A 26,251-nucleotide genomic window follows, 5' to 3' on the forward strand; every position below is an offset into this window, starting at 1 on the left:
CTGTAGTGTACTGTCACAGTTGCTAATAGGGGCATTTCCCACACACACATCGATGTGTTTGAGGTTTGCATATGTGGGGGATCCAGTACTCCAGTGTGATTAGTATATGGTTCGATTGCAACAATGAGGGATATACTTCAAGTGGTGAGCATTTTGTACTCACGTTTGTGATGATCAGGTCTAGTTTATTTGCCCCTCTTGTGGGAATGTTGACTACCTGTTCCATAGCTAAAGAGATTCTGAACTATGGGAACCCTAGAGCTTGGGTATTGTGGCTTGAGTAATGTTCACAGTCTATGTTTGGGTAGCTGACGTCACCCAGTGTGATTGTGTTTGCAGAGAAATCTATACTCTCCTGTGTCATCATGAAGGCTGTGTGGGATTCCTGAGTTTGAGAGGGTGCTGTAAGAGCTCCTCTGTGTCTCTTTCCATGTGGTCCAGGGAGGTACGTCTCAGGTTGTTCACACCAGCATGGACAATGATGCCTCATACTTGTACTTGCTGTGGAGTGACCTGAGTGCTTGTGTTATGTGGCACATTCTATCACCCGACAGGTAGCTAAATGTGACCCTCACCTTGCTCAGTCTGGAGGGCGGGACGTCAGTCAACAGCTCATGTCAAGCATGTTCACACTCCTCATAAATGATGTGGAAACCTTCAAAGCCCCCAGGCCTGTTGAAAATATGGACCAGACTGCAGATACCTGTATAAAGGCATTCTATGGACACATTCAGGAATGCATGGATCATGCAATCCCAAACGAAAGCATGACCCACTCCTCCAAAGGCATACGTCCTGTGTGCTGGACACCAGCCATAAACAAACTATACAATAGAAGGATGAAGCTACTACATGATACAACAAACTCCCAAAACATGAAGGCATCACTGATGAGTATTAGAAGACAACTACAGGCACTCATAAGATTGTCTAAGGCCATCTTTGAGAGAAGATTCCACAAGACACTGAGGATAATCAGAAGGCTTTCTGTAGTTATGTTAGGAACCTGGGTGGTAATACCCAGATATGCTCAGAGGTAGTCCAAGATGTCACACGAACTACCAAACACACAGACATTGCCAGCATCCTAGTGGACAGGTTCACTGCTACCTTCTCCCCCCTCCACACCAAAAGGGCAAATATTTCTCCCAGCAGAGTGCTGCCCCCCCCCCCCAACATCTCAGATGCTCAGGTAAGAGCTGCCCTCTCCAAAGCAATAAACACTGCATCAATGGGACCAGACAGTGTCGCAGGCTGTGTCCTACATGAACCCCAAGAAGAGCTACACCCAGACATAACACTACTGTTCAATCCCAGCCTTACTACACGATATGTGGCCAAAGAGTGGCGTACAACAACAGTGGTCCCTCTACATTCAGGTGGTGCCTTAACGGATCCTGGACACTATTCGCCCCATATGTCAGAATAGCTTGGTCTGCAAAGCTATGGCAAGGATCATCATGAACCCCATAAATATAGATATTGGGGACCTACAGACATGTCACCATACACAGTTTGGCTTTGTTAATGGCAGATCCTGCCTCTCAAACCTGTTTGATTTCTTTGAAACAGTCACCAAGGCCATTGTCAAGGGGAAGGTGGTCTACACAGCCCACCTGAACCTTGCATAAGCCTTTGCTACAATACCCCACTTGTGCATTCTAGGGAAGCTCACCAGTGTACATATTAACCCCTATGTCAATACAGATATTGCACAGTGGCTCAAGGGCAGAACACACATGGTTAGAATTGCTGGAGCCATGTCAGCCTCAAAACCAGTTACAAGTGGTGTCCCACAAGGCTCAGCCCTGGGATCTGTCATGTTCAGTATATATTTATCAGAGGTACAGGCCAACATGGAAGTACTGTGGCTGAGCAAGTCGCAGATGACTGCAAACCGGACGCCATAATCAACTCTCCAGCTAACACACGCATCCTCCAAAAGGGCCTCTTGGAAACACACGACGTGTGCCACAGCCATGACCTCAAGCTGAATGCCAAAAAGTGTATAGTCATCCCCTTTGTCAAAAACAAAGTGACCACAAAGTACCACATATGTGTTAATCCATTAAGTGCAGACGAAGGAATTATGGACCTTGGGGTACGCAGGTTGATAGCATTCTCTCATTTGACAACAACATGGCCAAAGTGGTTAGGAAAACATTTTATATGGGCCACATCATCATGAAGGGATTCACATGTAGATCAGGGGAGGACATTGTGCCTCTTTACTCATCCCTCATCATGCCCATAATTGACTACAATGCCCCTGTCGGCATGCACCTTACCAGACACCTGCAGCAACTGGAAAGACCACATACATACCTCAACAAGAGGATCAAAGGGCTCAAATAGATGCCACATACTGACTGGTTAAAGAAACAGCAGCTCTACTCAGTGGCATACTGCCTCTTCATAGGCAATCTGTGCCTGACATATAAAGCCATGTCAAACCCTGGCTTAATGGCCATGTTGCACCTCAGAATATCCAGATCCCATCAGGCTACACGCTGGAAAGACTTGAACCTCAGGAGTGATATACATAGGACATGCTGGAGGGACACATTCATAACTCAGAGGCCCCTTCATTCTGGAATATTATCCCAATAGAGGATAGGCACAGTCACTCAGTGACTATCTTCCAGAGGGATATTAATGACTGGATGTGACATTGTAGGTTTACCCTGAGTATCACTTATGTGTCACTGTTAGACAGAGGCACAGTATACTAACCTTGGAAAAGGGCATAGCAAGATAGATTTACAATGCATGGTGAAAGTCACACACATTCTGGCTAGGTGTATAAATGCCCTAGGGCAGATATCCTTGTATGAACCTATGGACCTATGTATCTTGTTCACCATTGACCCTATGTGCTGTTAATCACCAAAGCAATCTCAATACTATGGTAGCATGTGCAAAGGTCAGTTGTCAGTCACCTCTATGGTACAGTTGTGGAATTTGTGAGTCATGTAGTAATGTCACAGCTGCCGCATGTACACAGTCAACCCTATCCCCTACCCATGGATGTACAACACATGTATGAGATGGAAACACATGGCCAAACTGTGGACTAAGCACTCTGAACCCAGTACTGGCATAACCTGTCAGGTGGCATGAAATACTACAGTGACTGCAATACCAGTACAGTGAGGTCATGCTCACCAGGCTGGACAAGGTGAAGGTCACAGTGATATGCTCATGGGGCACTATGGTCCACCACATAACACAAGCATACAGGTCATTCAAATGCATGGACACATATGACTCAGTCATTGTCCATGCCACTACAGCTGATGTGTGATGTCCCTCACTGGGATACATGATAGGGAACATGGAAGGGCTCATTGAGGAAGTGACACAGGCTGGTAGAACCCTGACCTTGGTTGGCATCAGACCCTCACCAGGAATGCTGACATATTACTGAATGCTAATGAATTACTGTAGCTACAACACCCTAGCTGAACGGTTCTTAGCATGCGGTCACTGCATTGCTATGGAACAACATCTTACCACTCCCACAACAGGTGAAAACATGCAGCACCTGTTCATCAACAACATGTAGACTATATGCCCCAGACCAGGTGAGTAACCCTCACTACTAGGTTGATAGCATCTACATCTCACACTGTATATACACATCCCACATGCAACACCTGCACAGAAGACCACAGTCATAATGTTACCTTGTGCAAATACCATGTATTCACATGTGGCAGGCATCACACATGGTAACAATTGCAGGTCACAGGTACATATGTGTATTTGTCACACACATACATCATGTGTGCATTGCCATTACTGGTTTAATCTATGTCATGCATTATTGTGAGAAACAACCCGCACACATGGGCATTCTGTGTTGGCAAAACACACGTGACATGTCTGGAAACAAAAGCCATAAATAATTGTGATATTGTTTCGAAAGGGGTATGTGCATCCTGTAGTGTGTTTTCCCAGTTGCCAAAAGGGATGTTTCTTTCATACACACTTACCCCCCTTTACACACACTTGCTGGGTTTAAACCCCTACCTAACTATGTTATGACACTAGAAACGGACGCATTAGCAGAGCGCGCTATTCGCATTACTGGGAGATTTCTTTTCTCCTGATATACTTATAGGGTGCTGACATCATCAGTGTTTAGAAAGGGGAATGAGCATCCTGTGGTGTGTTTTCACACTTGCCAAAAGGGATGGTGCTGTCATACACACTTACCCCTACTTCACACACACTTGCCACTTGCTGGATTCAAACCCCTACCTAACTATGTTATGACACTAGAGACAGACGCATTAGTTGAACATGCTATTCGCATTATTGGGAGATTTCTTTTCTCCTGATATACTTATAGGGTGCTGACATCATCGGTGTTTAGAAAGGGGAATGGGCATCCTGTGGTGTGTTTTCACAGTTGCCAAAAGGGATGTTCCTTTCATACACACACACACATACCCCCCTTCACACACACTTGCTGGATTTAAACCCCTATCTAGCTATGCTATGACACTAGAGACAGACGCATTAGCAGAGCGCGCTATTCGGATTTCTGGGGGAATCCTTTTCTCCTGATATACTTATAGGGTGCTGACATCATCAGTGTTTAGAAAGGGGAATGAGCATCCTCTGGTGTGTTTTCACAGTTGCCAAAAGGGATGTTCCTTTCATACACACTTACACCCTTCACACACACTTGTCACTTGCTGGATTCAAACCCCTATCTAACTATGTTATGACACTAGAGACGGATGCATTAGCAGAGTGCGCGATTCGGATTGCTGGGGGAATCTTTTTCTCCTGATATACTTATAGGGTGCTGACATCATCAGTGTTTAGAAAGGGGAATGAGCATCCTGTGGTGTGTTTTCACAGTTGCCAAAAGGGATGTTCCTTTCATATACACTTACACACACACTTACCCCCCTTCACACACACTTGCCGGATTCAAATCCCTACCTAACTATGTTATGACACTAGAGATTGGCGCATTAGCAGAGCGCGCTATTCGGATTAATGGGCGATTTCTTTTCTCATGATATACTTATAGGGTGCTGACATCATCAGTGTTTAGGAATGGGAATGAGCATCCTCTGGTGTGTTTTCATAGTTGCTAAGTGGAACATTTGGACTAAGTGTATGAGCATGCCCAGTTCAGCCTTCCCATGGCATGTTGTGTGAAAGATGTCTCATTTATCAAAGTGTGTGAGCATGCCCAGTGTGAGCTTTCTATATGTTGAACTCTGCAGCCCATCACATTTGTGGATGATTGTGACCTTCAGCAAATATCTCCAGTTTATGGTTGTGTGTTCTGTGCCATGTTGTGTAGTTACTGTCCAAATGCTTTTTGTGTGAACACAACAGGGATTATACTGTGCCTGCAGGTTTTGCATGGGATACTTTGCATACAATTGTCAACATCCGTTCATACTGACCTAACACTGTAGTACTGTATAGTGTAGTGGTTCAGTACTTTCACTGTGGTGGACAGTATCCTGGGCTTTAGTCCTATCACTGCTTTACATTTCCATAGTGTGCACAACAGCCTGGTTAGGGTCCAGTTGTGCACATCTGCACAAAGGCGGTGCCTCTACGGACCCTGGTAATTACCACCCAATAAGCTTAACAAGTCTAGTCTGCAAAGCTATGGAGAGGATCATAATGGAGCTCATAAACAAAGATATGGGGACATGCAGACATTGGACCCGTCCCAGTGTGGCTTGGTCAAGGGCAGATCATGCCTTTTGAACTTGGTCGACATCTTCAATACAGTCACTAAGGCCATTGATGAGGGAAGGGCAGTCCATACAGCCTACCTTGACCTTGCAAAGGCTTTCGACACAATACCCCACTCGGGTATTGTAGAAAAACCTACCAACCTAAATGTAAACCCATATGTCACAAGATGGGTTGCAAACTGGCTTAAGGACAGGACCCACAGGGTTAGAGTTGCTGGCGCTGTGTCAGACTCCAAGCCGGTCACAAGTGGTGTCCCACAGGGCTCAGTCCTTGGCCCCCTATTGTTCGTCATCTACTTCTCAGAAGTACAGGCCAACATGGGAGGACTTTGGCTGACAAGGTTTGCAGATGACTGCAAACTGGGCACCATAGTGGACAGTGCATCAGACACGGATATCCTTCAGAAGGGACTCACGGAAACTGATAGCTGGTGCCAGAGCCATGGCCTGCCGTTAAATGCCAAAACATGTATAGTCATACCCTTCGGGAAAAGCAAGGTAACCCCAAGCTACCATATAGGTGGCAATCCTCTAAGCACAGAGGAGGTTATCATGGACCTGGGGACCCAGGTTGACAGTGGCCTTTCTTCTGACACTCACGTTGCTAACGTGGCTAGAAAGACATTCTACATTGCCCACCTGATCATGAAGGGATTCACATCCAGATCTAGTGAGGTCATTGTTCCCCTGTACTCTTCACTTATCAGACCAATGATCAAGTACAATGCCCCATTCTGGATGTATCTCACCCAACATCTGCAGCAATTGGAGAGACCCCAAAAGTCCCCCACCAAAAGGATAACGGGACTCCAACATCTGTCATATGCTGCCAGATTGAAGACACTCCAGCTCTATTCAGTCACATACCATCTGCTCAGAGGTGACATGTGCCTGACATGCAAGGCCATGTCCAACCAGGAAGTAATGGACATGCTCCACCTCAAAACCGCCAAATCCACCAGAACCACTAGGGCAAGTGACATAAACCTTAGCAGGGATATAAGTAGGACATATTGGAGGGATAGATTTATCACTCAGAGACTCCCTATGCTGTGGAATACAATCCCAGTCCATGTGAGGCAGAGCACCTCGCTGGCTCTGTTCAAGGGGAATCTTGACCTGTGGATGGGAGATCATAGGTTTACCCCGGGGATCGTCTCTGTGTCACTGCTGGACAGGGGCACGACAAACTAATGGGCACAGTATTGTTTCCATATAAGGGGTGGCGTACGCCACAAAACTCTGGGCTAGGCTTATAACTGCCTTAGGGCAGATAGCCTAGTATAAACCTATGAACCTATCTGACCATGTTGCATTATGTTCAGATATGAACTACTTACAACAGCCTCATCCAACATCAGTAGTGTATTCCACAACATAGGTGTACATTGGCAAACACTACCGATGTGCTCTAGGCCATTTATAATGCTAGTCAGAGAGTGTGTTTGTCCTTCGACACACTGTAAGTGTAGTTTGCCATGACATATGTCTTGTTTAGTATACTGTGCCTCTGTCTACCTGTGACATAACATTGATACCCAGGGTAAACTTACCATCTCCCATCCACTCATTAAGATTCCTGTTGAGGAGAATCGACGAGTGACTCTATGGATAACCTGTACTGGTAGTTTACTCATGCGTGGGGGTGGCTTCTGTGTTATGGATAATGCAGTACAGCTTGTCCTATGTATGTCAGTGCTGGGGTTCAGGTCCCTCATGTGCATAGCTCACTGCCATTCAGATTGTACAAGGTGCAGCATGTTCATTGATTCCAGCTTGGACATGGCTTTCTACATCAGGCACAGCTTGCGTCTGGGTGGCCAGCATGGCAGTGTGTGGAGTTGCACTCTGTTTAATCAGGCAACACATTACATGTGTTCAAGCTCTTTGATACTCCTGGTGAGGTACTGTTGTGGACTTTACAGCTGATGGAGGTGTCTGCTGAGGTACACCCCACAGGGGCTGTTGTGGTCATTTGTAATGCTGATGAAGGATAACTGCAGAACCACAATGACCTCCCCTTATCTAGATGTCATAACCTTCATGATTAGGTTGGTATATGGATTGTTTCTGTTAACACTACAGTCACATGTTTGTCCAATGCAGGATATCTATCACCTTGTGTACCCAGGTCTGTCATTACATGTTAAGTATGTAATGGGTTAACACCTATGTGGTAATCGGTGGTCACTTACTGTATATCCACAGAGGTTGACTATACAGTTTTCTCCATTTAACATGCTGACATGGCTATGGCACCGGTTATCTGTTTCTATGTGGCCCTTTTGTGGGATGCTTGTGTCAGCTGGAGTGTCAGATATGTTAGGTGGTTTGTAGTCCTCTGCAAACATGTTCAGGCACAGTCCCTACATGTTGGCCTGTACCTATGGGGCATATATACCAGACGGGGAAGGTCCCAGGACCAAACTTTGTGGGATACCTGTTATATGTGGTTTGTAGTCTGACATGGCTGCAGCATGTCTGACCATGTCAGTTCTGTCATTGGTCTGGTTTGCAACCCCTCTAGTGACATTGGGGTGTATATATAAGCTGGTGAGCATATCTATATTAAACACGTAGGGTATTGTATGCAAGGCTTTGCAAGGTCCAGCTACACTGTGTGGACCACATTGCCCTCATCAGTGACCTCAGTCACTGTTCCAACTGAGTCACACATGTTTAGGGGCGGGGTCTGCACTTCATAAACCCACACTGGGTAGGGTCCGGTGTCAATAGATCCCCATTATCGTTATGTCTGCGGTACATGCTGATCCTTTCCATAGCTGTGCAGACCAAGCTGCTCAGGATTCTGTGGTGGTTGTTTTTAGTATCCATTCAGGCGACACCTTTCTTGAGAACAACCACTGTTGCTGTACACTGCTCTTTGGGTACATATCCTGTGGTAAGGCTGACATAATGTCAGGGAGGCAGCAGTCTGCTGGGAAAGATATTTGGCATTATGAGGGGGGGGGGTTGCACTGCACCTGTCAGGATGTATGTTGGCAATACGTGTGTGTGTTTGGTATGTTATTTGTAATATTTGTGTGATCCAGAGCATATCCAGGAATTCACAACATGCTTACTACCATCAGTTGCAGCAGCCTTGGGGTTATCCTTAGTGTCCTGTACAACTTGTGTCATAATAGGTTCATAGGTTCATACTAGGCTATCCACCCTAGGGCATTTGTAAGCCTAGCCACAGTGCGTGTGGCTTTTGCCACCCTTTGCTGTGTGAATATTATGGCCATTTATGATTTACTTAGCTGTGCCTCTGTCTGAACATGACACAGTAAAGACCCCCAGTGTACATCTACAATTATCCATCCATTTTGCTAACTTCCTGTTGAAGAGTGTCAGTGAGGGGCTCTGCCTAACATGTAGTGGTATTCTGTTCCAGGGTGTGGAGAGACTCAGGGTTAGGTATCTGTCCCTCCAGCACATCCTATTTGATTATGTGTTAAGGTTGACATCTCTGACTCACACAGCTCCGATGGCTTTGAGTTTTCTGGGGTGGAGCATGTCCATTACTTCTGTGTTGGACATGGACTTGTACAACAGATATACAATGCCTCTGTGTAGGCAGTATGTGACTGCATTCAGCTGTGGTGTCTACAGCCAGGCAGCATATGAGATATATTTGAGACCCTTTCTGACTCTTGCTGAGGTACCTTTGAGGTCTTTCTAACTGCTGCAGGTGCCAGGTAATGTACATCCCAAATGAGGCATTGTATTACAATATGGTCTGATAGGGGAACAGTATAGGGGCACAATGACCTTTGTTGACGTAGATGTGAATCCTTTCATGATACAGTGTCCAATATAGACAGTCTTCCTAGCCAAATTGGCGATGTGACTGTCACATAACAGGTGACTGTCCACTTGTGTCACGAGGTCCCTGATTACTCCTTCCACACATAATGGTTTACCACCTATGTGGTAATTTGTGTGTACCTTGTTTTGTATTTGGTGGTACATTCATACTGTCCACTGTCCTCAGGACAGTGGGGTGGGGTTCCTGTGTGTGAGAGTGTGGTCTGTAGCATGCTACAGACTGTACAGCAGTCTTGCCTACAGTTAGTTGCACATGGGTGGACTGCAATGACATAAGCATTGTCAGTTAACTAGATGTATGGCTGTCTGTGCTGAATATGGATACTCACCCTCCTTTTATGTTTTGTTACAGGTTTTGTGGCCATAACACATGATATGTGGTATTACCTGGTAGTGCTGGTGTGCTGTCACGAGGCTTGCAGCAGGTTTCTATCACTGGACAGACATCAATGTTCTCCATACTGGGGAGGGCCTCAGGAGCATGCATATTGAGGTTTACACATCTGGCATTGATCAGCATTACCCTTTTGTTTCTTTCCAGTTTTGTTTTCTATGGTGGTGGGCTGGTCTTTTTGGCCTTGCCTACGGAAGGATCTCTGTAGGTTGCAAAAGCCTTCGGCAATATCCAGACGCTCATGGGTAACAGGTGCAAGCCATCCCTGGGACAGCAGCATGTCTCACTATGGAGTCACCTATTACAACTGTATCAGGCATGTTGTTTCTCCTTCTGTCCTGTGACTGTTTGGCACACCAGCTTTGTGTACTATGTGTTACATGTGCTATGTCTGGAGGTTATTTCATTGGGTGTCTGCTTTGGAGGCTTGTGTTGGTGTTGTGTGTTTGTAATTAGGGCCTCTGGGAATGTTTTTGTGTTTATGTGTTTGGTTTACAGTCGTTGTAGGTCTATGTGGGACTGGGTTTGTGGTGTATGTGGTTACCTTGTCCTCCTGACTAGTTTTGACAGTACTGATTTGGGGGTGCTCAGGCTCTGGTTTGGCTACCTGGTTGCGTCTATCACATACATTTGTATTTATTGGGGTGAGTTGTTGTTGTGTGTGTACTTGGGACAGGTGTCTCATTGCCACTGGATTCACAGATTCTACTTGTTTTGCCTGGGCTTAGCGGATTGTATGTGTGGACACATTTTATTGACATACTACTGATCACTGATTACTTCACTTTTCATGTTTGATCTATCATGTGGTGGCTTCCTCATTCTCTTCAATGGTTTAGTAATTGCTGGAGTCCAGCATGACAGATGCCTGGGTGTATGGCATTGTGTCTTGTTGTTTGTGATTGCAGACTCCACGCACTCTTGGCTGTATTCATGGTATGCCTGTATAACATGTTCTGCAGTGTGTCCCATATTCTGGACCTGCACAGGGCTTTTCATGGATTCCACATTGGTTTGTAGGGGTGCAAGCTATGCTTTATACATGTGTTTCACTGTGGTAATCTGGCCAGGGACTGGGGTCGGGATGTGTAACTACAGTGTGATTACTCTATGGTCTGGTCTTACCAGTGAGGGATAAACTTCTCATCTTGACATCCAGTACACATATTTCTGATTATCACATCCAGTATGCTTACCCCTCTTGTGGAAGTGTTACATTTTGCATGTCCATTTTGTTTGATGGATTCTGGGAAAATGTCTACACTTGTGTCAGTGCTAGTATAATACAAGGAGTATAGTGACAAACACCTCAAAAGCTGACTTCACACTTCTTCGGACTGAGATGGTATCCGTTAAGCCCACTGGGCCAGTGGAAACCACAACACACAATGGTGACTCCTTCACAGATGCTTTCTGTGGACATCTCCGAGATAGCATGGACCATGCAATCACAAATAACAACAAGACCCTCTTCACCAAGGGAAAGTGGCCTGTCTGGACCCCAGCCATAAACAAACCGTATAACAGATGAAGGATACTAATGCAAGACAGAGCTACATCTCCTACAGAGAAGGCAGCTGTGATCAGCACTAGTAAAAAGCTACATTCTCTCATAAAGACATCCAAGGTCAACTTTGTGACATAAATCACCAAAGACAATAAAGATAACCACACTGCCTTCTTCAGTTATGTCAGAAACCTGGGTGGGAACCCTCAGATATGCTCTGAGTTGGTACACAACAACATATATTTCAGTGACCTGACAGATATTGGCAACATTCTGGCAGACAGGTTCAGTGCAATTTTCCCCCTCCCTCACCCCCAAAAGAAGATAGTTATCACAGCTGAATGTAACCTGACTGTCATCTCAGATATCCACGTGAGAGCCACACTCAGCAAAGACAAGAACACAGCATCAATGGGACATGATGGTATCCCCAGTTGCGTTCTATGTGAACTCCAGAAGGAGCTAAACCCGTATATACAAATGCTATTTAACCTTAGCCTTGCTACAGGATATGTACCTGAACACTGGTGTACAGCAACAGTGGTCCCACTCCACAAAGGAGATGCCTCCACAGACCCTGGGAACTACCACCACACAAGCTTAACTAGCCTTGTCTGCAAAGCTATGGAAAGAGTCATTATGAAGCTCTTAAACAGAGACATTGGTGACCTACAGACCCTTGATCCCACCCAGTTCAGCTTTGTACAGGGCAGATCCTGCCTTTTGCACCTAGTTGACTATTTTGAAACTGTCAGTAGGGCCATTGATGAGGGCTACGCGGTCCACACAGCCTACCTGCACTTGGCTAAGGCCTTTGACACAATACCCCACTCAGGCATCATAGACAAGCTCAACAGCTGAAATATGAAATCATATGTCACAGGATAGTTTGCAAAATGGCTAGGAAACAGAACCCATAAAGCTGACATTGCAGGTGCCTTGTCAGATTCAAAGCCAGTCACAAGTGGTGTCCCACAAGGATCTGTCCTGGGACCCCTGTTATTTGGCATTTACTTTTCAGATATGAAAGCAAACATAAGAGGGTTGTGGCTGACAAAGTTTGTAGATGACTGCAACCTAGGCGCCATAGTGAATACATCAGCCGGCACACACATCCTACAGAATGCCATCACAAACACAGATAGCTGGTGCTGGAATCATGGCCTGAAACTGAATGCAACTGATGTGTAGTCATCCCCTTTGGGAGGAACAAAGTACCCACAAATCAATACATAGACAGCAACCCACTGAGCACAGAAAACAAATCAGACACTTGGGGACACATGTAGATAGTGACATCTCGTTTGACACCCATGTTGTCAAAGTGGTTATAAAGACTTTCTATCTTGCCCACCTTATCATGAAGGGTTTTTCATCCAGATCAAAGGAGGTCATTGTACCACTATACTTCTCCCTTATCAGGCCCATGATTTAATACAAAGCCCCATTTGGTATGTACCTCACCCAGCACTTGCAACAGCTGAAGAGACCCCAAAAGTACCTTACCAAGAAGATCAGGGGTCTACAACACATGTCATATGCTTCCACACTAAAGGAAATCCAGCTTTATTCAGTGGCATACCGCATACTTACAGGTGACCTATGCCTGACATACAAGACCATGTCCAATCAGGATTTGGTGGACATGCTCCACTGCAAGCAATCCAAGTCCACCAGAACCATGGGAGCTGAAGATTTGAACCTCAGCACATACATGTATAGGACATGCTGGAGGGACAGAGTCATAACTCAGAGGCTTCTCACACTCTATCAGAGTATCCCAGTTCATGTTAGACAGAGTCCCTCACTGACTCTCTTCAAGAGATATCTGGAAAACTGGATGTGAGATTGTAGGTTTACCCCAGGGGTCCTCCCTGTGTCACTACTAGACAGAGGCACAGTCAAGTTATTCAATTACGTAAGGGGGTCATAATGTGTCACTACTAAGTGAGAGGCACATTATTCGGAATCTATTCTGTACACTTATTACCACTATAAGGGGTGGCAATAGCCACATCACTATGGCTAGGCTTATAAATACACTAGGGCAGATAGCCTAGTAGTAAACTATGTAACTATGAAACTATGGTGTATGCGTAGGTAATGTCAGTCAAGCAATATAATGTGGTTTGGGGGGCTTGATATCTTCCTGTATTCCAACAGTTTTTTGTCTATTCCTTCTAGCATGTCAAGAGATCAATTGCTAGTGTCCTCTCCTGCTCAGCTGGTGAACCTGGGAATATTGAGGCAATGTTACAATTGCCCCATGTACACAGACAATCCTCTCCTTCTCCCACAAAACAAATATACATGCAATAGATGCAACTATATAGCCAAACTGGAGGCTGAGCTCTCTCAACATAGGACTGGCAAGACCAGAGAGGAGGAGAAGGTAACCACACACACCACAAACCCAGTCTCACATAGCACTATCACAACTTCAAATCATACACATAAACACACAAAGACATACTCGGAGGCTCTGATCAGAAATCTACCATAACAGCGGAGGCCACCAAAGCAGACACCCAAACAACTGCCTCCACAGGGCACAGCACATGCAACACATAGACCACAGAGTCAGTGTGCCAAACATTCACAGCCCTTAAGGCCAAACACAATGCCAGACACACTCGTCATAGGTGACTCCATAGTCAGACACACTGACGTCCTGCTCACCAGATTGAGTAAGGGGAAGGTCACAGTAAGCTGCCTATCGGGCGCTGGAATCCACCACATAATGCAAGCACTCAGGTCACTCAACTGCAAGTACAAGTATGACTCAGTCATTGTCCATGCTGGTGTGAACGACCTGAGATGTACCTCCCTGGACTACATGAAAAGAGACATAGAGGAGCTCTCTGATGATGTAGCCCAGGCAGGTATGACCCTGACCTTGAGCAGTATCCTACCTTCACCAAGAATGATGCCACAATACAGAGACAAGATGATCAGCTGTAATAATTGGCTTAAACTATGGTGTCATTCAAAGGGGATCCAATGTCTGTCTGCCTGGGGTGACATGCTGGACAAGTCACGCTGATTCACAAGGGATGGCTTGCACCTGTCACCCCTGGGCTTCCGGATTGTGGCTAAGGCTCTTGCCACCCCCATTGTGCCTTTTTTAGGCAAGGCTCAGATTCTAAACCTACCACCCTAGAACACAAAAAAGGAAATAAACTAAGGGTAATGCTGCTCAATGCCAGAAGTCTCAACCTCAAGATGCACGCACTCGAAGCCCTTCTCAGTATGGAGAACATCGATGTCTGTGCTGTGACTGAAACCTGGTTCAAGGCTCCTGACAGCACCCCAGCACTATCAGGTGTTGCCTTATATCATGCGTTCCAGCCCCAAAATCCGGACAACACCAACAAATGAGGGTGGGTGTCCATATTCATCAAGGACACCCTCACCTCAAGGTTGGTGGCAACACACGTTGCATCGGAGACCATCCAGGTGCAATTAACTATAGGCAAGACTGCTCTGCGGTTTGTGGCATGTTCCAGGCCACCCTCTCAAACTCAGGAACCTCACACAGCTTTCCTGAAAACACTGGAGGGGATAAATGTATCTCCAAACACCATCATACTGGGTGATTTCAACTATCCAAATATAGACTGGGATCACTACTCAAGCCCCAACACTCTAGCCCAAAGGTTCCTAGAGTTCATAAACTCAAATGCCATGGAACAACTAGTCACCATCCCCACAAGAAGAGACAACATACTAGATCACATCATCACGAACATGGGGTCACAATGTTCAACACCAGAAGTATACCCATCATTGATGAGATCAGATCATAAACTAATCTCACTGGAAGTCCACATCCTGCCCTCACCCCAGATAAAAAAGACCACAGTGAAGAACTTCTCAAAAGCCGACTTCACACTTCTAAAGACTGGTGTGGTCTCTTTCAAGGCCCCCAAGCCAGCGGAAACCATTACCCAAGCCGCTGAATCACTTACAAATGCCTTCTACCAGCACCTCCAGGACTGCATAGATCAGGCAATCCCAAACAAAACAAAGACTCTTTGTACCAAAGGCAAGCGTCCAGTCTGGTGGACCCTGGCCATAAACAAGCTGTACAACAGAAGGAAGGAGCTACTACAAGATAGAGCAAATTCCATAGAAGGGAAGACACCCCTGCTCATTATAAGTACAAAGCTGAGATCTCCCATAAAATCATCCAAGGCAGATTTTGAGAGAAAACTCGCTAAGGACTCAAAAGACAATCATAAGGCCTTTTTTAGCTATGTTAGAAACCTGGGAGGAGACTCCCAGATATGCTCAGAATTAGTTCAAAGTGATGTAATAATCACTGAACCTACAGACATTGCCAACATACTGGCTGACAGGTTCAGTGCAGATTTCTCCCCCCCCCCCAAAGGGAGAGATATCTATACCAGAGGATTGTAGCCCCCCAAACATCTCAAATGCTCAGGTGAGAACTGCTCTATCCAAGGCGAGGAACACAGCATCCATGGGACCAGATGGTGTCCCCGGTTGTGTGCTCCACGAACTCAATGAGGAATTAAACCCGCAGTTAGGGCAGCTGTTTAATCTTAGCCTCACCTCAGGATACGTACCCAAGGAGTGGCGTACGGCAACGGTGGTCCCACTTCACAAAGGAGGTGCCTCCACCGACCCCAGAAACTACCGTCCCATCAGCTTGACAAGCCTGGTCTGCAAAGCTATGGAGAGGATCATAATGGCACTCATAAATGAAGACATAGGGGACTTGCAGACTTTGGATCCAACCCAGTTTGGCTTTGTCAAGGGCAGATCATGCCTTTCAAACTTGGTTGACTTTTTCGAAACAGTCACCAAGGCCATTGATGAGGGCAAGGCAGTCCACACAGCCTACCTTGACCTGGCAAAGGCTTTCGATATGATACACCGCTCAGGTATCATTGACAAACTCACCAGCTTAAATGTAAACCCATACGTCACAAGATGGGTTGCAAACTGGCTAAGTGACAGAACCCACAGGGTCAGAGTTGCTGGCGCCATGTCACACTCCAAGCCTGTCACAAGTGGTGTCCCACAGGGCTCAGTCCTGGGCCCACTTTTGTTCGGCATCTACTTTTCAGAAGTACAAGCAAACACAGGAGGATTATGGCTGACAAAGTTTGCAGATGACTGCTAACTGGGAACCATACTTGAAAACCCATCTGACACAGACATCCTTCAGAAGGGTCTCATAGAAATGGATAACTGGTGCCAGAGCCATGGCCTAAAGTTAAACGCTAAATGATGCATAGTCATACCCTTCGGAAAAAACAAGTTTACCCCTAGTTCCCATATAGGTGGCAATCCTCTAAGCACAGAAGAGGTTATCAGGGATCTGGGCACCCAGGTTGACAGTAACCTTTCGTTTGACACTCACGTTGCCAAAGTAGTTAGGAAGACCTTCTACATTGCCCACCTGATCATGCAGGGATTCACATCTAGATCAAGGTAGGTCATTGTTCCCCTGTACTCATCACTCATCAGACCCGACACCTGCAGCAATTGGAAAGGCCCCAAACATTCCTCACCAGAAGGATAAAGGGTCTCAAAAATATGTCTTATGCTGCCCGACTGAAGGAACTCCAGCTCTATTCAGTCGCTTACCGTCTGCTCAGAGGTGGCCTGTGGCTGCATACAAGGCCATGTCCAACCCGGAATTAATGAACATGCTTCACCTCAAAACCTCTAAATCCATCATGACTACAAGGGCAAGAGACTTAAACCTCAACACGGCTATTAATAGGGCATGCTGGAGGGACAGATTCATCACCCAGAGACTCCCTATACTGTGGTACAACATCCTGGTACATGTGAGGCTGAGCACCTCGCTGGCTTTGTTCAAGAGGAATCTTGACCAATGGATGGGAGATCGCAGGTATACCCCAGGGATAACCTCAGTGTCACTGCTTGACAGAGGCACAGCAAAATAATGGGCATATTATCCTTCAAACTGAAGAGGTGGCGGAAGCCACAAAACTCTGGGCTAGGCTTATAAATGCCCTAGGGCAGATAGCCTAGTATGAACCTATGAACTTATGAACATAGGCCTGGTGCAGTTCCTGCTATTAGGACAGTGGTCTGCAGCAAGCTATATAGTAGTAGGCAGTTTTAGCAATTGGTATTTGACCATGGCTAATCCATGTTGCTTCTTGTTGTGGTACCAACATGGGGGTGTGGTTATCCATGACATTTATTGCTAGTCACCCTCGTTTTGTAGCTTGTTCCATGTTTTTGCACATGTACATCACTGTATGAGGTGTGACCTGGTAGTGTTAGGGTGCTGATGTGGGCTTTGACCCAGTTTTCTGTTACAGCACTGATATCTACATTCTCTATTCTGTGTGCATTTACACTGCACGCATCTTGCTGTTTATACTTCTGGCATTGGGTAGCATTACATCTAGCTTCCTATCCCTTGTGGTACCTATGAAGGTGGGTTTGTGTTTTTGTGGTTTATGATTGGTGAGGGTGGATGTTAGTCAGGGTCCTCAGGTGTGCATATGGTACATGGTGTTACATTACTTAACAAATGGCATTCATGCCTCAGGTGGTGCTGCAGGGCTGCCTCTGTCAGATGCACATACTACACTCCCTGTACATGTTTGGAAGCAGGTTGCATCATGTTAGGAATCCCTGTTACTATATGAGTGAGTCAGAGCGGGTATCAGTCCCAGTGTTCCTACTGACCAAGTGTATGTGCTATGCGCTGCCTCTTTGCCAAGGCCAGGGCATACTGGGCACGCCTCCTTCTGCCTACTGGGGCAAGGTCAGGTTGTTCCTCCTCCGAGTCACCCTCTGCCTGTGGTGGCCTTGGCAATGGTGGGGGTATGTTTGGCCCAGCCCTATGCTGGTCCTGCTGCAGCTGTTTCCGCAGGATCATATTATGTAGCATAGCACATATCATGATCATTTGGGTACATGTAGTTGGTGTGTACTGCAAGGCTCCACCAGATGTGTCCAGACACCGGAACCGTGACTTGAGCAGCCCAGACACACGCTCTATGATATTACGTGTTTGTGCGTGTGCCTCATTATGGCGTTCCTGTTCAGGTGTGTGTGCATTTCTGATGGGTGTCATCAGCCACGGCTCAAGTGCATAACCTGCATCTCCCACTAGGTGTCCGTGTGGGAAGTCCCCACTGGCAAATGATTGGTACAGCTGCGTCAGATGCCAGATGTGGGAATCGTGGTAGCTCCCAGGGCAGCCAGCACACACATTCATTATTAAGCCCTGGGCATCACACGACCTGGCAGTTGATGGAGGGGAATCCCTTGCAGTTAATATAGGCTCTACCCCGCTCACCGGCTGGTGCTTTGATGCGTATGTGTGTGCAGTCTATTGCACCCAGTACCTCAGGGTATCCCGCTATTTGCTGGAAGAGACGCATATTGCTGACCAATACCTCACGGGCATTGGGGAAATATACATGATCACCGACATGTGCTGACATGGCATCCAGGAACTGGTGCAGTACCCTGGAGGCTGATGCCTGTGATATCCCCATCATATCACCAGTTGGTCTCTGGAAGGTACCTGTTGCTAGTATTCTTAGGCCAACACATACCTTGGTTTCCACTGGGATGGGTTCCCCTCTGTTGGTTCTGTGTGTGAGGTGTGGCCTGCACAGCTCAACAATTTGCTGCAGAAGCTCTCTGTCCACTCTGTAGCACTCTATCTCCAGCTCATGTAACCCATAGTAGGTGACCCTGGGCCTGTATACTCTTCTCCTTCTCCTCACTCTGGGTTGTCTGTCAGCATCTGCACTGTCACCACCCTCAGCAATTCGCCTAGCATTGATTATAACAGCTATGGCAGCCCCTAGCATTTCTGCTCTGAGTTCAGCTTTTTTCAGTTTTCAATTCTGATTGCTTACTTTCTTGCAGTATCTCTTGTGAGAAACACCCTGTACTGCTGTTTGCAGTGTTTTAAGTGCTGGGTTGGGCTGCTAGTCTGCCTGTGTAATTGCCTGCTTCCAATTGTTTCCACCAATTAACTCCAGCAGTATCCTCTGGCAGCTTCCCTGTATTCTGGTTGTTTCCTTTTTCCTCTCTGTTTCCTCAGGGGGAGCAATATGCACACCAGCTTAAGCACGCTCACAGTTACTTAAACGCGCGCACACATCCTTACATGGTGTTAAACACGCGCACACATCCTTACACGGTGTGAACTTAGCTGATTCATGTTAAAACGCGCGCACACAGCCTTCCACACGTGCATGCCCGCGCAAACCATTGTAAACGGTTTGCAACACGCTCCCACATGTTGAACCTGCCTTACACGTGCGCACATGTGCGCATGTACGTATATCAAGAAAGTTTGAGTGTAGGGATAGTGTGCACCCTCTATTTCTTGACTTTCCTAGTGTTCTGTTGGGACACACCTCTCTCCCTGATGTCTTGTCTGTCATCTATCACCTTACATTGCCCTCCAATCTGATACATTTATTTCTATCATTCCCCCCCGTGATGTCACCTACCTCTTACTCTGTTCCTCCCCCTTCTGTAACTCTTACACTACTCAGAAAGTGCTCATTACCTATGTGGCAGTGTGATTCAGTATTGTAACCCTCATTTACATAGGATTGCCTAGTAATGCTTAGTTACATGTCTTACACGGAGCTTCCCCCCCTTGACAACCACTACACGGAGGCCATATTGTTTTTGGTCTGCTAGTCCCTCCATTGTCATTCCATGTAATACATAAATCCCACAATTGTGGGCTTATAAGCTTCGGTTTTCAGTTTTAGGCAGCGCACCCGCTTATGGGTGCGCTGCAGTTAAACATCAAAATCCCACGTAAAAAAAAAAGTTATTTAAAATACTTTTGCAACACGTTTTATTGCCAATGGCCACATATTTGGCCATTGGCATGCTAAATGCAACATATGCACCATTTATTTGGAGCTGACATAGCTCCGTTGTCAATTTTGCAGAAATGCACTCAGTTGTCAGCTGAGTACATTTCTGCAGCTAACACGTCCGTTACACGGACTGGTTTAGGCTTCTTGGATCGCTCAAATACCTCATTTGCATATCTTTGAGCTACAAATGAGGTATTGAGCTTTTCCACGCCCAGTCCGTGTAAGAGACGTGTTAGCTGTCTCTTACACGGAGGTTTGGGCTGTTCCTGGATTGGGAGGCTTACACAGAGGCTTACACTACTCTTAAACTCCGTGTAAGCCTTCCTGAATCCTGCCCATAGTTTCTCTTAGAGTTATATAGAAATATAGCAAGAGTAGTCTAGATATTGTCTATATTTATGTGAGACTGTCCTACAATGTTGTTTTAAAAGGGTCTATATTATATAGACAAAGTATGACAACTTCGAATGTGATATAGTCGAAACCATAAGTTTAAAGTTGTCATACTTCGATTGAAAAAATAAAAAGAAAACAAACATACCTGAGGGTTGTAACCAGGGGGGCAAGCCCCCCTGCACCCCTCACATTGGGGCTGTGCCCCTCATACCCCCCGCTCTTTAAATATACCAACTCTGAGGTCATGTTACAGTGCAATAAAGGACATTTTCCCTTTGCAGCTCTGTAGTGCGACCTCGGAGTTGGTATATTTAAAGTGCGGGGTGTGCAGCGGGGCTTGCCCCCTGTATATAACCTTTAATTTTATTTTCCCTTTTTTTTTATACATAGTCAAAGTTCTGTAACTTCGGACATATGTGTTCGTACATATGGTAGTCAAAGTTACGGAACTTCGACTATGTAACATAGACCATTTTTTAAATATTTCCTGTGTTTCTGAACTCTGTTGTCACTGTGCTGAGTTAATGAGGATTGTCTTGGGATTTTATTATTTATTATTAAATATATTTAAACCTTTTAATGGTGGCTGATTTTGTGTAGAGATAATTTAAGCTCTCAGAGTACTTGCATGTATTTGGTGATACTGTACAGGCCACTCTAGAATAGCCTTGGTCACACTTACTATTTGGATAACAGTAACATTACACAGTAGAATTGGTCACCCATTGGAAAGAGTCTTATTACTAGCTGATAAGTAGTGGTTGGTGGCAGTGATTTTTTTTCTCGAATAGTATTTTATTGTTTTACAAAAAAGGTAGAACAGTAAATGTGTGAAAATACAAAGAGATCAAATGCAAGATCTTGTAAAATACTTGTCCATGATTTCATAAGATTGTTCTGCTACATGGATAAAGAAGAGTGCTCAAATTGTATTCCTAGGTATCTGAAAGAGTATTCTAATTTGAAAGAATATTCAGATAATAGATATTCTTTATGGTGTAGTGGATTAATAGGGAAAATAAGTGTTTTCGTTTAATTAACTTCATAATTTGAGACCTTAGAAAATGTATCAAATGTCTTAATTAGCTTCTTAATATCTGATATGGGGTACTCAAAATATATATTTAGATCATCCGCATAAGCATATAGACTTACTTTAACCTTCATAGTTTTAGGGATGAAGTGAAAAGTAGCTTGGGACAAGTAAAGGAAAAATGACTCAGGGTATAAATTAAACAGGAGAGGAGAGAAGGGACAACCCTGTCTAGTAACATTAAGTATTTTAATTGGTTTAGATAATATTGTATTGATGTAGAAGTAGGTATAAAATGTATTGAACAGTGTTTCAATAATGTTAATGAAACCTTTGGGGATATTGAATTGGGCTATATCTGCATATAAGAATTTTCAATTTGCAGTATCAAATGCTTCACAAGCATCAAGTACTAATTCATAACTCGGGTTCTTAACATTTTTATTGAGATTATCATAGCATCCAGTGTTAAAGTATTGTCCTAAGTCTGCCTGTTTAACATAAAACCAGTTTGTTTCGAGGTAATTACATGGGTCATGCATTTTTTCAGTCTCTCAGCTAGGATTGAAGACAAAATTTCAATGTCTACATTAATTAGGGAAAGTGGACTATAATTATGTGGGTTTGACTTGTCCATATTGTTTTTAGGAATAAGTATTGTTTTGGAGTTATTTAAGTAGCAATCAGAGATGTTGTGCACCTTAATATAATTCTATACTTTTAGTAGGATAGGTGACAGTATCTGGCTAAAAGTTTTATAAAATTCAGTGGTATATCATCCAGACCTGGCACTTTACCTTTTTTAATTTCCTTATGACATCAATTATTTCCTGCTGATTAAGGGGAACATTTAGGAGTGCTATATGATTCTTTTTTAATTTAGGAAATGTAATATTATTAAGATAGTCTATAATTTCTTCGGAAGATGGTTGTTGGTTACTCAGGCCATATAATTCTGAATATATCTGCTGAAATAGTTCCACTATCTGTGTGTCTGTTTTATAAATTTTGTCTTGGTAGTGAAGTAATGAAATTCTAGCTGATTATTGTATATTTGAGATAATTCTAGCCAAACTTTTAGATGGGAATTGCACTCATTCTGAATATTTAGCTATGTATCTAAGCTCATACATGGAGTAAGTATGTTGATGTAATTCATGCAAATTGTCTTTGGGTATGATTTATTAGACTTTCTGTCTCAGGGTTTTGTTTAATTTGAATTTTTTTCCTAATTCCATCAAGTCTGACACTAATTTATCTTCCTTTTTTTTAAACAATTTTTTTAAAATATGTTTCTTTCTGAATAAGGACCCCTCTCATTTGTGCTTTGCAAGCTGCCTATTGTATATTGAAAGGAATATTAGTACTCTCCATATTCATATCTAAGAGTGACAAAATCTCTGATATCTCTCGGACTACCTCTGATTTAAGTAATACATTATTATTTAAGGGCCAATTACAATTCTTGATTCTTTTTGTTAATTTTACAGCGAGACTTAATTTTAGAGTGATTTTTGAGCGATCTGAAATATGCCTTGATTCTGATGAGTATTTAATAGCCCCCACCACCAAAATCATGGAAATAAGAAAGAAATCTATCCTTGACCACGTGTTATGACATTTAGAATAATATGGGTATAAACATTTTCTCTCCTGTCCTTCCCCAAAAGAGATAGGGTCTATCAAACCTAAATCATTTATAAGTTCACTAAGGGCAATGGAGGCCTAAAAGTGTTTTGATAGGTGGGTTACAGGTATGATGGGTCAATAACTGCATTCCAATCCTCTCCCAATATATATTCATGATCAGGGAATTTTCTAGGATCTTGTGAATTTCTAAAATGAAATCTTGCTGTTTCTGACAAGAATCATAGACATTTAGAAATAGGGTTGGTTTTCTATTAAGTGTATTAAGGGCAACAAAGTAACACCATCTACCTCTTTCATCCAAGTGATGATCTGTGATTACTTGCTTAAATGATTTTTTAATAATAATAGCAACACCTTTAGAACTGGAATTATCCATAGCCACAACTATTGTTTTAATCCATTTTTTATTTAAGACCCCTTTCCAGTCCTCTCTCATCATGTGTGTTTCTTGTAGAAAACACGTGTGCTTCAGATTTGAAAACTAAGTGCAATAACAGATTTTTCTTATTTTTATCGTGTAGCTCCCTGACATTCCATGAATCAATAATCCACAGTCCTAGAGCTTAATCAGTGGAGTATAAGCTGCTGTTAATGTACTGTGGTATTTTTACTTATCTAGGGTCCAGAAGATTTTAATGTCTGTGAAGCATATAAAGGTAGAAAAAAGGGGTAGACCTAAAAGCATATTCCCAGCAGTAGCATCACACTCTTTCAAACCTGAATCTGTCTAACCACCCGCCCCACATATTTGAAAGAGTACAAGAAGAAAAGCTTACAAATGCAAACCTTACTAAAAGCATTTTAACTTGGGAAATCATGTAACCTATAAGAAACATTTTAAATACTTCTTCTAACAGTTTAACAATATGAGAACATGTATACAATAGCACTCCAATTCCTAGAGTTGTCATTCCTTACCCTTCTTACGAGGTATCCATATACTCCTAAAATGAGCATAAGTGAATAGCCACTATGATAACAACTAAAATCAAACAGTACACATACCCCCTGCTTTGACTAAATTATATGAGAAATGTTACAGAATCAATTAAGATAACTAGAAATAGATTTGTTAGTATGAATACAACAAGGGTTTCTACTACATATGCAAGTCTAATATCTATTAAATACAGAGTTCCTATTTATACCTGTAACCAAGGACAACTAGAGGCTTGGTAAGAACAGTACAATAAATCACAACATATTATAACATATCAAAACCCCAACATTTAGCATGTAAAATGTCAGTGTAGAATTACCAGCCTCAACAGAATGTAGGTGCAGGATTAACCAACAGTAATAGCAAGATGAGTCACATAGTTTAGTGTATTATTCAGTATTCATTAGAGAATATAAGTAAAGCATAATTACATTGAGGATGGAAAATGTCCTCACTTTCATACATCCTGCATCGTGTTTGATTAGCTTAATCCATCTCAATCTAAACTGTAGATGTAGACCACTGTGATGATACTTGTTGCATTGTCTACAACCTTATGTCTTAAAACAACATCCTTATTATTATCATCAAATATTTTTAAAGAAAAAATATTACAAGCAAGATATTCCTTCCCCTGTATTCTTGATCAGACTGCTTAAACAAAGAAACATACTAAAATTAAAATTAAAATTATGGAGGGGAACTATAGAATAAAACAGCAGGTTGCCTTAGCGATACTGTGTATATGCATGTGTGTGTGTGTGCATATTTATGTATGTAGTAAGAAAATCTATCACTGTTAAAACATTTCCCCCCAGAGCAACAGACCTCAATCATATATATAAGTGGTGATACTTATGTATGGTGTATGATGCGTTTATTTCCATTGTGCGTACATCAGATAACTTTAATCTTCCCAGTCAGACAGTCATTCACTAAATATAAGATGCCATCAAGTCCAAGACTATCATATATATTTCTTTCCTCAAAGTACAGGCACTTAGTCCCGGCTATCATTTCATAGATGTTAGCGATTCATAGCAAGAGCCACAATAAGACAAATAAGACAAATAATATCCACTTATCTCTTCTCAATGGGGATATTGCCTTCAATATTAACCCAGTTGCTGAAATTGCATTCAGAGCTTCATTCATGACACCTGGAAGTATCAGAAGCCATGCAATGCGACTAATACGTCAGGGGAGGATAAGGTGCTACAACAGGAAGTAGTAACCTAAAACTTGTACCAACCACCCAACCAAAACCAACAAATGGGTTCCCCAAATGGCCAGCATCCAACCACCAAAAACTTCCAGTCAGACAACATTCATACTCAAAAAACTAAACACTGACAGGATTTTCTCTGCAGACCACAATCACCACAGACAGTATCTTCTCCAACAAAACAAGCGATCAAGAAACCACGTTTGCAACTCCATCTGCCAGGACGTCTCCGAGACTAGAACTTTACCAAAGGCTTTCACGAAAGCGGCATTGGCTTCTTTGGGTGAGTCGACAGCATATTAACATCTTTATGCACAAAAATCAACGTGTTAGGATATCTCATTTGAAATTTAATTTTACATTTAATGAGGTTGGCACAATAAACGGAGAGCTTCTGGTGCTTCTCCTTAATGGGTAATGGAAGGTCTTGTGATAAGGTAATTTTATGACCTTTCCAGACAATTTGATTTTGTTTTTTGGCCGCCAATAAAACTCCTTGGATGTCTTGAAAGTTTAGCAATTTTACATAAATTTGTCTAGGGTTATCAGTGTTCTGTTTTACATACAGAGCCCTGTGTGCTCGTTCAATAAGAATCCCACTGATTTTCACTTCTGTTTGCAGGACTAATTCAAAAATTGGTAAAGATATCTCTGTTAATTGATTATG

The 26,251-nt window shown here is 43.6% G+C and overlaps 1 protein-coding gene across 1 annotated transcript in view; it reads left to right on the forward strand.

The window, feature by feature from the left end:
• LOC122798087 overlaps nucleotides 1–26,251 on the forward strand; it is a 575,663-nt gene that overhangs the window by 369,505 nt on the left and 179,907 nt on the right. The gene's annotated exons all lie outside the window — the stretch shown is intronic.

The sequence above is a fragment of the Protopterus annectens genome, chromosome 3.part1 (assembly GCF_019279795.1).
Source record: "Protopterus annectens isolate FY-2018-M chromosome 3.part1, PAN1.0, whole genome shotgun sequence".
Classification (NCBI taxonomy): Eukaryota; Metazoa; Chordata; order Ceratodontiformes; family Protopteridae; genus Protopterus; species Protopterus annectens.